Raw genomic sequence first — 15,496 nt, 5'->3', positions numbered from 1 at the left:
CTCGCGGATTTGCGGATTTTGCGGGAGATCCGCGAATCTCGCGGATTGCGGATTTCCCGAAAATCCGCAAAATCCGCTAGCGGAACGGATTTTCCGCCCATGCCTATGACCAAATGATAGTATTGATCACAACAAGACTTTGATGGGAATCCTATATTTGTATATTGGTTTCACCCACAATCACTGTTTGGTTCTGTGTGTATTATTTATGTACCAATATCGGTAGTGAATCACCCTGGTAATTGATAGACTAGTCTGCTATTGTTACTTTGTTCCTGAGGCTCCCTTTTTTCCTCATAGACTAGACCCCTAGGTTTTCGTGTTGTGAATATTATTATTGGGGATTGTAACCAAGGCTGGTCTATTAACTTCCCTTAGACCCTTCACTCAGAATTAGGTTTTTACCCAAAAAAATATATAACAGATTAACATGTTCATATCTCAAATTCCATATTCCACTATACTTATTCACCACTAATCCTTTATGGGTTCCAGAGTAGCGTGTTACTCACCAATAAAGCGTTTCAACATCCAATCAGGGTTACAAGCGCTATATGAATGCAAACCTTTTTCCCTTTTCTACTCCTCCCCAACCCTTCTCAATCCAAATAATGGAAATAATGGAATGAGAAAGGACATTTGGGGTTTGAATGTGGCTCTGAGAGGTGATTGGACAGGTGATAACGATGGGGGATCGTGTTTTTAAGTTATAAGTTGCTGTTTAATGTTAATAAAGTATTGATATGCAACCATGTCCTAATTAAGTTGACCTTTTACACTACTCATGGGTTATGGAATGTTTATTGTTGCACGAAGCCATTGCTTAATTGTAGCTGTCCCCTGCCTAAAATTGCATCTGCTTCAAAAGAAGTCAATAGGGAAGATACCTTACACCAATTCTTTTTATAAAATGTCCCTCTTTTTAGTTTGGAAATGTTGGTTTGTATGGGATTTTTTTCCAACCCTGTTTATGCTCAATTTGATTGTCGTTATTTCTGAGATTGCCTCGCATCGTCAGATTTATGCTTCAATGTAATATGTTGGCTTTACAAAGGTCTGTAAATACACTGTTTGTCTGAATATTTAAAACTAAATATCTAGTGTTTTTCTGTTTAGTTTCAGAATTGAAGCAGGAGTCAATATGAAAATAAAACTGGTCAAGAAGAGGCTGCATTATTGATGTCACTGATGCTTAGACCTTGCTCTTTAGAGTAGTAGCGTATTTTTAGTTTGTTGTGTAATATGCACAAAACGTACTATTTTTTTGGACACGTGACGGATACTGTAATAAAGCAAGGAAGGAAGGGGAAGCCTCCTCCCCCTCACCCGCCGTCCTTAGTAGAACGGTAAATTATTGTTCACGACTGCCAGGATATTTACAATTATATATATATATATATCAAGAGTAAGGTTTGCGCACGAGAAGCTCTTTATTTACAATGGAAATCGGTGGCTGCATCCAAACACGACTGTACGCACTGGTTTAATTTCGTTTCTCCCTACCGGGGAGTCGGACTCAACTACGGATCACTCAGCCAATAGAAGGGCTTGTCTCAGAAACCTGCGCAAACCGTAGCATCTGAGCCGCCATTGGCCCGTGTACTCGGACCCGCCCCCTCCCTCAGCCGTGTGAGTTGTGACACTGGAGCGCTCGCGGCAGCACTGTAAATGCAGACCGGGGGAGGCAGCGCTGCGCACACGGGAGAAGACATGTCGCTTCTTTGCTGAGGGGTGAGTACCTTCGCGGCTGTCATGATACACAGGAACATTTTTTCGTGGGGCGTGCATTATCAGGTACGTGTTGGTGACGATTTACACAGAACGCTTGTTGATGACCCTGGTCTCCTCAGCGAGTGCGTACTCCCGCAGATCGACTTTCTGTTTGGCGTGTTTCCCGCCAGGCTTCCTATTACATCACTTTTTTTTTGCCCGGGACCCCTGCCAGCACATTCTCAGATCCCACAATGCTGCTACTCAATGAAGCGTATCCGCCCTTTTTAGTCCCCTTGTATGTACAGGCGTGTCATTTATTTATTATGTCTGCATCTAAGAACAGGATGCTTGTCTCAGACTGCAACTTCTGAAAGTTGGGGTTATTCAGCTTAACGCGAGCCATGCCTTCTCCTTTGCGATACGTGCATTTAAAGCAAGACATATATGGGTACTTTGTACTTTTCGTTTTGAGGAAGCGATAATCTGACGACATTTGATATAACGGTGCAGCCGCATGGGTCTGTTTGTTTTCTGGATACCGTTATGCAGTTAAAAGGGGAGGGTTTATGGAGAGTGCATACTTTCAGACATATTCTGGATGTTCTGTTTTTGCAGTCGCAAAACAACCAAACTATCGTCTGTCACGAACGAAACATGACATGTCATTTCGTATTTTTTATTATTAACTATTTGATTCTAATAACTATCCATTTGTCCTCTGAAGGAAGTGACACCACCTGCGTCCTTTAATATTCTTGTCGCTCAGCTGTGTTTTAAGTCAAGCATCCTGTCTGAGCATGCCCCAACTCTTTCCTTCTTATTAGGACTGACCTTTGCGCCACACCCGTGATTTGTGTGACCTCTATGTAAATGTCACTCGACACCGGAAGAATGTAAAGAGAGCTCTTATCAACTGGCATGCTTTTGTTTTGGTTATATTGTCCCTGTCGTGCGTGCTGCTTTCCTGGCTGAAGTGCCTTGGGCTCAGTTGTATATCGAGATTCTTGCAAGATACGCTTGTTTTTGGGGCATTTTTTTTCGTAATTCCATAGATCGAGCTCCAAAACATAATGTTACATTCAACCAGGGTTATGATCATTTTACCCAATAGTAATTTGGATACTATGATTTGTAGTCGTGCTTTCATGCTGCATCTTTGAGCCGCTTCACTGTAATCTATTTCGTATTGGTTTTACTTTATCAATATAAATGTATCGTTGTTCACTACATGTAGTCAGTCCAGCGCCAAACGACCCGCACCGTAATTGGGTTTTACAGAAACCCCTTATAACTGGGCAATGCAATTTAATAAGGGTCTGGCAGGTAGCACGGGATAAATTGAGACCATGTCCATTTAAGTGTGTTATTTTCTCAACGCGAAGACTGATTGAAGTCCATGGAACAGGCTCTTTTTGCAAGTGAATGTAACCGAGAACGGAAATAGGTGGTTTGTGGTCACAAATTCAGCTGGCTTTGCTGCGATGCACGCACTCCTTTTCCGCTGTGTTGCGGTTAAATCTTGTTAAGTAAATATTATTGAAAGTGGTTGTGGTGCAGGTAGACTTACTTGCAGCATTTCTGCAAAGTTGTTGTCTGTCACATTTAACTGATGCAGAGAAACTATTAGTATTTTTATGTGACATGAAGAAAAGCTTTTTATTGACATGTAAAAAGAAACAGCTTTTTTTCTTCAGTTTTTTTTTCGTTCGTCTCGTTGGCGCAGTATCACATCCCTTTTAATATAGCTCCATACTCAGCTGGTCTAAAAAGAAAGCATTACTTTTTATTATTGCTCGCAGAAAAACTAATCACTTGGAGTTTTTACGGATGGTTCGACTAAGCTACGAAACGTAACTGCCCAAATGGAGTCCCTTGCACCGTTCTTACTATAAGCCATCTGTATTTTGTAGCTCTTTTCAAGCTCTTGCATAGCTGGACTAGAGTAGGTAGCACCGTTCTTGCCTTATGTTCCACCCCTTCATATTTGAAGTCTAAGTGAGATGTGTTTAATGCATCTCTTAACGTTTTTATATTCCTCGAAGTTGTAAAACAGTTATTGTGGTACCGTTAACCTTCTATTTGAAAATATAAGAACCACTTAACTTTTAGCAATGGACTAGGTGCTACACGTCTTTGAATGTTTTGTAAACATATGAAGGTTTTTACGTTTTAAAGAATAAATGTACTTAAATATTGTAATGCATATTAAATATATATAGACCGTAATACACATGACACTTTTGAAAACGAGCACTGCATTTTCAATAAGAAGAACGCACTGTTTTTCAATTTCAACTATTTGTATGCGTTTGCTCGAAAGATTTCCGCTCTGTGTTTAATAGAAAAACATAACTCGAATGGGTACGTAAAGCTGTGCTGCCCCCTGGTGTTTTTTTATAGACAAGTGCAATATGTGAGAGCTGATTGAACACGGCAGATGTTCACTATTCAAGTGCATTAGATAACGATGCCTATGATTCGATGCCTATGATTATGTTTTAAGCAGTTACAAAAGATGAGCTTTTATTTCCCCAGCTATTTTATCGTCGGATAGCGTTTCCCTTTTTGTTTGGATAAAAACGTTTTACGATTGCAGTTGTGGAAAACCACGCAAGAGTCGCGTTTCGTATCGGCAAACTTTTTTCATAACGGGCCAGGATTCTTACTTTACAACCGGGACCTCACCCGCAGTGTGCCGTAGTGGGTTTGTGCAGACTTGTAAATATGAAAGAACCTTACAGAGGTGTCTTCGACCCATACCCAGGGAGACCTATTAAGGAAGAAGGTATGATTGACAAGTGTTAAAACTTTCTTGTGTTATATCTCCTTAAGTAATGTAATGCCTTGGAGCCTTGTATACACCATCCTTGGAATGTGTTGACATGCGGTAAGGGGCCGAACCACTGGTGGGATGAGTGGTGCTGGGTGCACTTTTTTATTTTTTATTTATTTTACTTTATTTTAAGTTTTATATAGCGCTAGCTTAACCAGTAAGTATCAGAACCCCCCCCCCCCCCCCCCCCTCAGCGCCTTGAGACCCTCACGGGTGAGTCGCGCTTTACAAGTACTCTGATTGATTGATACACACAGCAGAATGACATTACATTACATAGTAGGCCGGCAGTAAAGAAGCAAACCATAGAAACCAAAAAATACAGCATGTGCAAAAAAATGCAGTGTAGCGGAGGAGGAGAGAGCAATAAGAGAAAAGGCGAGAGTGACATAGTCCGGTCACCCACTATCCATGAATGTCCAGAGAGAGAGGGGACAACTCGGATAAAGAAGACTAGGTTAGTTGACGTTGGTCATGAAAGTATTTGTTTAGGAGATGGAGTTTCGGGTCCCCTTTGAAACAGGAGAAGGAGGAGTTGCATCTGAGGATTCCAGGGAGAGCGTTCCATATCCTGGGAGCGTTGCCAGAGAACAATCGGTATTGGGTATCAATTTACATTTACAATTTACGTTTTCTTTTTCAATTGCGGAGGAATAAGGAGTGAGTTGGAGCTTCTTAGTGTTCTGGATTGACCTGCTCTACTCGATTTATTATTTAAGTAGTTGGGGTCAGGAGAGTGAAGGGTTTTGTGTGTGATGCAGGCCAATTTATAGATACGTCTCCCTTCCATGGGAAGCCAATTGAGGCAGTTGAGAGCTGGAGTGATGTGTTCAGATCTTTTAACTCCTGATACGAGTCGAGCGGACATATTCAGCACTGCTCTTAGAGGGGCTAGGTGCGCTTTTGGAGTCCCTGTAAGGATGGTGTTCCCGTAGTCTATTTTAGAGAGAACTAGGGATTGGGCTACTGTCTTGGTCATCGTGGGGTAGAAAAGGTTTCAGTTTCTTGAAGAGTTTTAGAGAGAAGAGAGCACTTTTTGCAGAGTTCTTGTTGTGAGCCTCCATTGATAAGTTCTTGTCAAGGGTGATGCCTAGAGACTTAACTGGGTTGCGCCTATTAGTGCGTGGCACCTTAGGGATCCCGCTACTAAGAAAGAAATATTAAAGGTTACAGACGGGTACTTTCAGTAGAATCTGGGTACGGTAGACTCGACGCAGACCCTATGGGAGGCATATAAAACTGTTGTCCGGGGGGAGGCCATATCCTTGATTGTCCAGAAAAAGAAGGAACGGCAGGTGGAGCTAGAAAAGGAGGAGATGAAGGTGCTGAGGCTGGAAAGAGAGGTGCCTCAGGCGGCGACTCCGGAGAGACTACTCCTGCTACAACTGAAACCAGATGAATTCAAGGGCCTCGCGCAGAATGAGGAGGCACAAAGTAGGGTATATGAACACGGGGATAAGGCTGGGAAACTGATAGCATGGCTGGAGAGGGGAGAGGGGGCATTGCGGCTGGTCCCGGAGTTGCAGGGGATTACTTCAGTCGAATCACAGATCCACAGGCGGTGGCAGATAGCTTTGCAAAGTATTATAGTGGTTTGTACACCTCGGCTGGGACATATACTGAGACAGACAATAGCGGAATGATTTGGGACAGCCTATTACCCACACTCTCGGAGGTATGCAGACGATATCCTGCTCTTTCTTACCAACCCGAGAGAGTCCCTGGACTAGCTTGCTAGCTTTTGAAGGTACTCGGGCGTTTCAATAAATTGGTCAAAGTCAGTACTTTTTGTTCTCAGAGGCGCTCCGCCGATAGTCCCGAATTCTTGCCCGATACAAATTGAGCCGGGAGGGGTTAAATACCTCGGCATTTACGTTACACTTTACCCGAAACTACGATTTGCAAATAACCTGGGCCCCCCCTTTGACCTGCTTAAGGGGAGATGTGGTGTGTTGGAAAGCACTCCCGCTCTCTTTTCTGGGTAGAGCAGTGCATATTAAGATGCCGGCTCCCTTCCCCGGTTCTTGTATGCCCTTCAGAACATAATGGATCAGGTTCCGGTGTCCTATTTCAGAGAAGTGGAGGCCCTTCAGAGACAGCTTCTCTGGGAGGGTAGGCCCCACATCGCGTTTTCTAAACGTACTCTTCCCTGGTACGACAGAGGGATAGGACTGCCAGATCTACGAAAATACTACTGGCTTCTCAGCTGGCGGCGGTGAACCACGTTCTATACGGGTCACCTGGGGACTCTGGATACGCTATGGACCAGGGGGCGACTTCACTAGAGCGTTATACGCCAGACCTCACCGGTTCACCCTCACGGGACCCACGGCTCATGCAGTACAGGCGTGGCATGCGGCCAATAGATATCTCAAATGGGAGGGGAGGCTCACGCTAGTCACTCCGCCGTGGAGTTCGGAGAAGCTGGGGGGTCCATGGAAGTCTAAATGCTTTGACAAATGGGACCTCATTGGGATTGCTCAGATTAAGGATGTCTGGGGAGGGGACACGGTCCACACATTTCAATCCCTTAAGCAGCAATACCACCTTCAAGACAGTGAACACTACCCTTACCTTCAGGTTAGTCATGCGTTGCATACACATATTCCTAGAGACAGTTTACTCCCCAACGCTTCCCCCCTCGAGGACCGAGTGTTAGATGGTCCCCTCCCTGAAAAGACCATCTCACTGATATACAAGAAGCTTATTAGCAACATGAAGGTCCCGTTGGCCCTTATAAAATCACACTGGATTAAGGCTGGGCTGGAGTTAGATGATGAGGATTGGCGAGAGGCAGTCTCTCCGCAAGTGGTAGCGATACAGAGAGAGGCTTAGATTGCTACAATTAAAGAACCTGCACAGGTCGTTTGGCACAGGGCCATGTCTAGTTCGTATGGGTCGCTCGGAGGGTGGGGAGTGTAGGAGGGGGTGTGGGCAACTTGGAACGTTCATTCATATACTGTGGCATTGTACTGAGATGCAGACCTACTGGGGGAAGATCCATGACAAGTTGCGGGAAGTATTGGGGGTGGAGAGGAGACCTGAGGCCCGCAGGTGTATCTTGAATGTTTGGGAGCCAACAGATCTAAACTCGTATAAGAAACAATGGGTGACTTTGGCGTGCGTGATAGCTAAGCGCAACATTGCCCAGTTGTGGGGGGGCGAGCCAGCTGTCCCGCATCGAGAAGTGGATGGAGGACCTGGATTGGTGCATGTTTAGGGAACGAGCGGTGTATGCGGCTAGGGGGTGTCCTGGGAAGTGGGGGAAGGTTTGAAAGGCTTGGAATCATTACCGAGGAGATATATGTGCCCGGCTGAAGGCAGGTTCTCGTGTGATCTTAAGCAGACACTGCACCGTAGAAGTTAGACTCTTGTCTGATTGGGAGCTGCAGAGTCCTTGACCAAGGCGTCTTTGTCTGTATTTCTTCCAGCCAATTGAGCCATCATTCAGTCTGGTATCTTCTGCACTAAGTTCCTGCTGCTTTTATGGTGTGTAGGGCCCACCTGGTGTTGGGGGGAGGCGGGTTGGGGGAGCTGCTGCTCTTCTTCCACTGTTAATGTAAGCAAAACAATGGTTTGAATGCTGATTTTGTGTGTGTGCGCCCACGCACAAGTGTGTGTCTACATATAAATTTGGCTCTTGTGTGTAACCTCATGCTCACATGTTCCACTCATAGTGGGGCCACTCCAACTTTCATCCTTCTGGAGTAGATAAAATCATTACTTTGGTATGGGTAACAGTAAATGTGCATTATGCAGCTGCGAGAACGCAAGGGCTGAACGTGCACATTCACAGATACACATGTGATGTCTTATTTTTGATTGTGTTCTAGGTGCGAGCCAACAGATTAATATGCAAGCCCAAGCCAGAGCCGAGCCACGGGTCTGGCTTGGCTCTAAGAGCCCTGGAAAGAGCTGAGCCATGAGCATGTTCATAGGTATATGCACATGATAGAATGCACTCAGGCATTATACATTTTAGAATTAGTTTATGCTCAAAGGCAACATTTTAGTGTGCAACACCTGGGCGTGTATTGCACGAAAAAACCAGCTAAACACATTACAAGACACTGTCTAATACCCAAGTGGTGCGCCAGCCAAGATGCCCTACAACTGTTATAGGCCGAACATACACAGTATGACTCCAATTTTATCCACATTAATCCTGTTTAAACCATTTTTCTTTTTCTTCCGTCAAAGTTTTCTTCAATGCATTCTTCAAATTATTTTTTTTTTTTTGTTGGCGGAGTCGTGGTAATACCGACATGCAAGTTCATTTTCAGTGCTCCTGGCTTATTGCTGCAGCATATCACAAGTCATAATTCTTTCTGTTTACATTTGAGTGGTTTATTCCAGTGTAAGCCAGGACGACCATTGGAAAATATCCTGACATTTGAGAGCTCATATAACTCCCACTCACCCCTTTGCAAATTGATGTATTCACATAGTGGATGCAGAGGCAATATTCTCAAGGGCGGTGGGGCATGAACTCGCCATGTATTTACAAGAGGGAAGACCATGCCTGGGAGAGGTCTCAAGGTGACAGCAACTGGGGTATCAATCTGGCGGGAATTACTGGCCCCAGGGCACTGACTGGTATGTGGGTAATTCTATCCTGGTGACCTCACCATCCCCATAACATGCAGTCAGGGAGGGTGGGATCTGCTGCTCGCCCTTGGAGAGAGACTCTTCTGTGCTGAGACCACTTCCCTAGACCGCAGCTCCAGTTGCAAGGCCTGCAAGGTGCTTAACAGCCACATTTGCAACATTTATATTTACACACCAATTGTTGCATGTAGCATCGATCAATTTCACACCAATAGCAATTTAAAATAATGTTAATCAGAGCTATGAATTAATTATTTAAGGACAGTAATATTAAATCACATTCATCCAGTCCGCCCTGAGGCACTTACACTGATTCTCCCTCTTTCAGAGTATACTGTTGCACTCCTACAACACCTTCATGAGAGTCCACATCATGCACACTTCACATAAGAAATAAATGCGCTCATTATTATCTAAGGGATCTAGCCTTCGTTTTTACCCGTCTGCCATTTCACTTAATTTAAATGGCTTCTAATTGAAAGATAACATACTGATGCTAAGGTCACCCGTCCCAACTAATAAGTTTACCTAGTTAAGACTGTTCTTTGATACATGACCCAAAAACCACATCACTAACAGACAACATGAGATATAAAGTTGTAGAAAGTTAAGACCTAATATAATTGCAGATGACACAACAATTTCTTGGAAAACCGGCTTAAGCAGTCCGGGACCTTCCCTTGCTTGACTATTGATTTATCCAAGAACTCTTACTTTGCAAAGAACGACTATTTCCTATGGGTTCTTTCCTGCCGTTATTATGCCCGACTTTGTCAAACTATGACATTCCTAGACACCTTCAAGGTATAAATATACCTTCACTTGCTCTAGCAAGACACAGCGGTTCGGAGCAGCTCGATCATCTACTTGCCAGACGCAGCTCGCTACAGCAAGAGCTGAATGAAGCCGATCCTCCAGCTGACGCACTGATCAAAAGACTGCCTTTCTCTCGTCTGGAATCCAGTTCCAGCGTTTCCAAGCTCCTCTTGCGGGGTGTTGGGAAATAGAGTCCTGAGATACCAGACCTCCTTCATTCTTAACTAAGGTATGCTGATGATTAGAACCTAGAGAAATATTGGATAGATTCTTGGCAAAGAAAACTAAAACCTATGCTACACAATACTTACTTCTTTCCAAGTACTAGACTTAGGTTAGGTACATTGGGGTAGGCGTATTTTAGAAGCACCAGTTGAGTAGTTTTAGTCATTGTTCTTTATGTATGTATTTTTATATGGTTTAGAAACCATACAATGCTCTTACAGTATTAATTTATAATATTGTTCTCGCTGTATGCATTATACTTTGCAGTTTGCATTACGATTTAGCAGTTCACTTTTCTTGCATGAGAAAGAAGACTGTTCAATAAACCTTTTATTGAAAACGCCCGTCTCTCTATTTCTTTGCAACTCTGTAGCAACAAAGCATACACAAGTGACTGAGTGAAATACTTATCTATTGTTTCCGCGACTCTAGAGATACATTTCTTATTCTTGGGAAACAAAGTTGCCATGTTTATGCGGTTGTCAGAAACTAATACCTTCTTGTGAATTCGAGAACGTTTCTAGTGACCTCTGAGCTAGCTGGCACTCTCTATTAAATTTAATATATTCAATAAAGACATAGTCGACCTCAGTCCTACGTCTAATCTATAGGATATATTATTCAAATGCGCAGAGCCTATTAAGAATATGGGAGCTACAATACATCTGGCTCTATATCACTGCTCTAATTCTTCCCTACCTCCCTACCCCTCTCAGCTGTTAGTCTCTTACTTTTCCGTCTCTATATCACAACTTCCCCACTGTCTTACCCTCTTTCTCATTTGTCTCTTTTAACCCCTTCTTTTTCACTAGCCTCTCCCATCTTTATTGGAGGTCTCTCACAAAAATCTGCCTTTTAATCACCTTCCTCACCCTAGTCTCCTCCCCTCACTAAATTTTCTTTCTGACCTATCTGCTGTTTCTCAGCTATCTTTCAGCCACCTGTCTCCTTATCACTTTTTTCTCACACTTGTCAAACATTTTTCTGTTGATTTTAGTATGTCTTTCTCATCTGTTTGTATAGTCTGTCTCTTTCTCACTTCGTTCATGTGTCTCATTCTTTTTCACACCTGTTGCGCTCAATCTCTTTTATATTGGTATCCTCCATGTCAGCGGTCTTTTTATCTCTCTCACACATAAAATACAAACACAGGTGTTTTTCTTTCACTGATCTGCCACTCTACAGTACCTTCTTCCTATCTTCCCTCTGCTTCCACTATTCACTCTCTCATTCTCTTGTCTTCCCTCTTGTTTCTCCTGCGCTTATTATCCTTTTCCCTCACATGCTCACACATAACTAAATAAGTGGAGATGCCTTTTTGCTGACATTATGTATCAGTGTAGCCCATGTTCTAATCCTGAACACATGTATTGGTTAAAGAGTCAGAAGTCCGTGGTAACTGCAAGCTTCCGGAAGTAAACTTTGCTCATGAGTGCCCTGTTGAACTTTTTTTCCTTCCACTGCCTTTAGGACATATGGGTCAGAAAGGCAGTGCCAGAGATAGCAAAGGCAGATTCTCCAGGATTTCGCGGTTTGCCGCAAAATCCAAACTTTTATAAAAATGCAGCGATTTATACAAAAGTGCCCGCGAAATCGGCACTTTTGTAAAAATGCCGCAATTTTTACAAAAGTACCTGCGAAATCAACCCCCCATTAAACTCTTCTCCCCTCTTCTTCTTTTCATAATTATTATGATTTAGAAAAGAAGAATCGCGGTTTGAAAGGGGCAGGGTGTTTTTTGCTGCCAGCCAGGCTTTATCAGTGAAATATGCCAGCTGTGCAACCCGTACATGGTGGATGGCATGCGCAATCGGAGAACAACTCGGCTTCCTGTGTGAGATACGACTTCTAAAGCACTGACGACGTGAATCACTTTAAAGAACAACGGATAATAAACATACACCACATGGGTAACGCACAGTGATCTGAAGTCTCAAAGAGCCGTGCTATGTTTACATTCTTCGAAAAAACACAACATAGAGTGGTACTTGACACCGAGAACGTCCTGGCTGTGCCAGTGAATTATGCTTGTGAAAGAAATGTAAACCCTGATGGACATGGCCTTGCCCGCTCCATTTCAAGTCTACATCCTCAAGTAGCGTTTGGTGTGAATCAGGCTTGCTTCTGGTGTTCCTTCAAACAATCAGGTTCTACCATTGCCACTCTAAACATTAATCGCCTCGTTTTTTAATCCTACCTGCTTCCTGCCTCCTTTAATATGAGTGGCTCATAATGTTATAGACACTTGAGTATATTCAAGCAATTAATTTCCTGTAGCTATTTTAGTTCGAATGTGGATTTACCTTGGAAAAAACAGGCAGTACCCTCCCCTTTGGTGTCCCTCCTGCAATTCCTGTCTTGCTCAGTTTGAGGCAGGGTGCATTGTAAGTATACGGTAGGACATGCCCTGGTGTGTGTAGCATGTCCTAATCAGACCCTCCAGCATTTCGCGATTCCCGAAATTAGCTGGCAAGCACGACGGGCGCGAGATTTATTTTACTGTCAGCACTACCCATAAAAGGGAGGCTGTGCATGCAACACAAGAGGAGGCTGTACCTCTGCACCCAGGGAGCGATTAGTGTCTTTGTGACTGCACCCAGGGAGCAAATGGTGGCTGTGTGACTGCACCCATGGAGCAAAGGGGAGCTGTGCGACTGCACCCAGGGAGCGGTGAAAGTGGTGCCCCGGCAGGGGTGCACTCATGGGCGCTAGAAAATCCCAGGGAGAAATACGCCCCCTCCCACAAGGTTAGTAGATTGGAGCTGTGCTTCCGTAGAGCTGCAGAAACTTTAAACATGCCTATTTCAAAGAGGACTACTGTTGGAGGGAAGATTAATTAAGGGTCTGGAAGGGGGGGGGCTAGCGCATTGCTTAGTGCCTGCACCGGGGAGATGGTCCTAATGGGACAGCTTAATTTGTACCGGAGCTCCTGGAACGCTTGCTCTAAAAACAGGAAAAAATGGATATATGAGCCTTGGAGACTGTTTCTGAAAGTTGTACAAGTTTTATTAGAAGACACAGCTTCTAGAAATATTCAATTGAATATACAAAGTACTGTTTTACAGCTGCCATGAGAGAGAGAGGCTATAATTAAGTACACTTGTGGGCTTTTAGGCAGTTTGAATAAAAACGGTTGTGCTAGTTACATAGAGAAACCCTGCAAATACATTAGAATGCAGAGTACATATTATTATTATTATTATTATTAGGTACGCTCACAACTCTATACCAGTGAGATATCCTAGAATCACAATATAAATGCTTAAATGTAGAAAACAAGTTAAAAAGAACATATGCAGATATCAAATGTCTTTTTGAAAAGCAGTTAAAACACAATACAGATAAAATACTAATCCGCACAAAGTATAAACATTTGATCAAGGGCCCTTGGAGACAACTCTCTGCCTGAATACCTACAAACAGACGAGGATTTGCCCCCCCCCCCCCCCCCCCCCCGATATTCTTGCGGGCCTCCTTTTTATAATGTCCAAACCGTGAGACTATAATCACGTCATCTTGTATCACATACCCTTCTATCGCCTCTCACACCCCTGCCTGGTACCTTCCCATCGATAAGTGTAGATGTAGCCTCTTTCTCGTAATTGTGGCACGTACGCCAATCTAGACTGAGTTCCTGCCATTTTGACTGAAAGTTTGTCATTAATTTATCATGGACGACAGAAATGTGTTATTATTGCTTCGAAGGATTCTATTCATGCGTTTATGTGCCAGTCTGTGATACTAATTTGCCACATTTATCCTCATTTATTGGACAGCTTGAAGTAGCTGTGGTGGGAACTTCCCTTTTCCCCGTTCACAGCTTTTAGGTGGGGGGCTTGGGTGTGTTGCAAGATTAAGGAGGAACTTGAACTTTAATGTTCGTGAACCTAGCATACAGTAGGGTGGGGGCCTAGAAGGAGTGCAAGGCCTCGCAGAGAAGTGGAGCTGGGAGAAGCTTGGGTCCAACCTGCTCTCTGCTTCTGCTTAAGCTGAAAGAAAATGGCAGTGCTCAGGCCAACTTAACTGAGGCCTATAACTTCCAAGCAGCAGGGCCTACGCAGGGGTCATGCTGAGCAAGTGATAAGGGTGTCCTTGGATAACTATGCAGTGAAATGTTCTCCCTCCATCATTTCCCCCTCTGGTTCATATTTGAACCAATCAAGCATCATTAAACATCATACAACTGCATACTTAGCTGGAGATGGGGGAAGTGGCCAGGGCGAGTTATAAAGAGGCGGCTCCTCTGAATTTTTGTCCTGTATTATTTCTAAATCCGCACTGGGTTTCCCTAATTTATCACACATTGTCTCATAGGGATGTATCAAGTCACCCTGTGATGAAAGTGGTGGAACTTTATGCACCTCGGCCTGATACTGACTATCCATAGGAACATCTGGTAATGGGCGGGAGTCAGGAATTGTCACCTCCACTATACTCATCACTGTCGCCTCCATCATCTCCCTTTTCCCTGCGAATTCGAGTATATGAACCTGAGCCAGCATAGTTCACCCCCATCACCTTAGGGCTGAATCTCTTTACACAGTGTATCAGTAGCTGTGTTCCAAAACACAACAATAACATCACACAGAAAATTGGCATTAAAAATTTGAGTACTGCGGACTGCCATGAAGGCATCCAGTGCAAATTGAACAAGTTACTTAAGACATCCGCTTGAGCACCTCCTTCCTCATGCATTTCTTTCCCCAGATTGTCCAAGTCCTCGATGGCCTTCGTAAGTGTTCCATTGTCGGCATCATTCGCTAATATAAAAGTACAGCAGGACCTTCCTTGGCGCACACACCACCATTCATTGCTGTTAGCTGGTCTAGAACGTATCTGTGCTCTCGAACCATAAGTCGCAGGGGTCTAAGTTCTTCTTTCACGGCGTTGAACCCATCCCGGGTGTTGTTAACAAGCTGCATCAGTTCATATCTGGTCACTTGCAGCCAGCGGGCATTGGCTTTAGTCTGGAACATGGGGATAACTCCCCCAAAGAGAAGTTCGGCATCGTTGAAGAGTCTAAAATCCTGAGGTATTTTATGAAATGGGTCATCTGAGAAGTATTTCATGACTTCTCTCTTCCGGTGGTGAAGCAGGGTAACATCATCTGCCATTGGGTGTGCATGGATGTGGGAAATGTTCGCTGCTGGGATGACAAGATGCAGTTCATGCATAGTCACAATGGAACAAAGTCCTTGCCTTTTGGGGGGGGGGGGGGCAGTTGCAGATAAATGGGCTCGCCGCAGGCCCAGTAAATGTCAATGAGACTGGAGGTGCCGCACTGAAAGTCCAAATTAAAAA

General features: G+C 44.0%; 1 protein-coding gene across 2 annotated transcripts in view; it reads left to right on the top strand.

Annotated features, from left to right (window-relative positions):
- The first annotated feature begins 1,631 nt into the window (after nt 1–1,631).
- Nucleotides 1,632–15,496, top strand: part of LOC147733880 (uncharacterized) — a 71,002-nt gene continuing 57,137 nt past the window's right edge. For both annotated transcript variants that reach the window (XM_086952783.1, XM_086952782.1), the window contains exon 1: nt 1,632–1,731. The gene's annotated coding sequence lies outside the window, so the exon portion shown is untranslated. The remainder of the gene's footprint in view (nt 1,732–15,496) is intronic.

Source organism: Lissotriton vulgaris, chromosome 1_2 (genome assembly GCF_964263255.1).
Source record: "Lissotriton vulgaris chromosome 1_2, aLisVul1.2, whole genome shotgun sequence".
Lineage (NCBI taxonomy): Eukaryota > Metazoa > Chordata > Amphibia > Caudata > Salamandridae > Lissotriton > Lissotriton vulgaris.
Note: the sequence above shows the minus strand (reverse complement) of the source record. Positions and strands in the feature narration are given on the sequence as shown.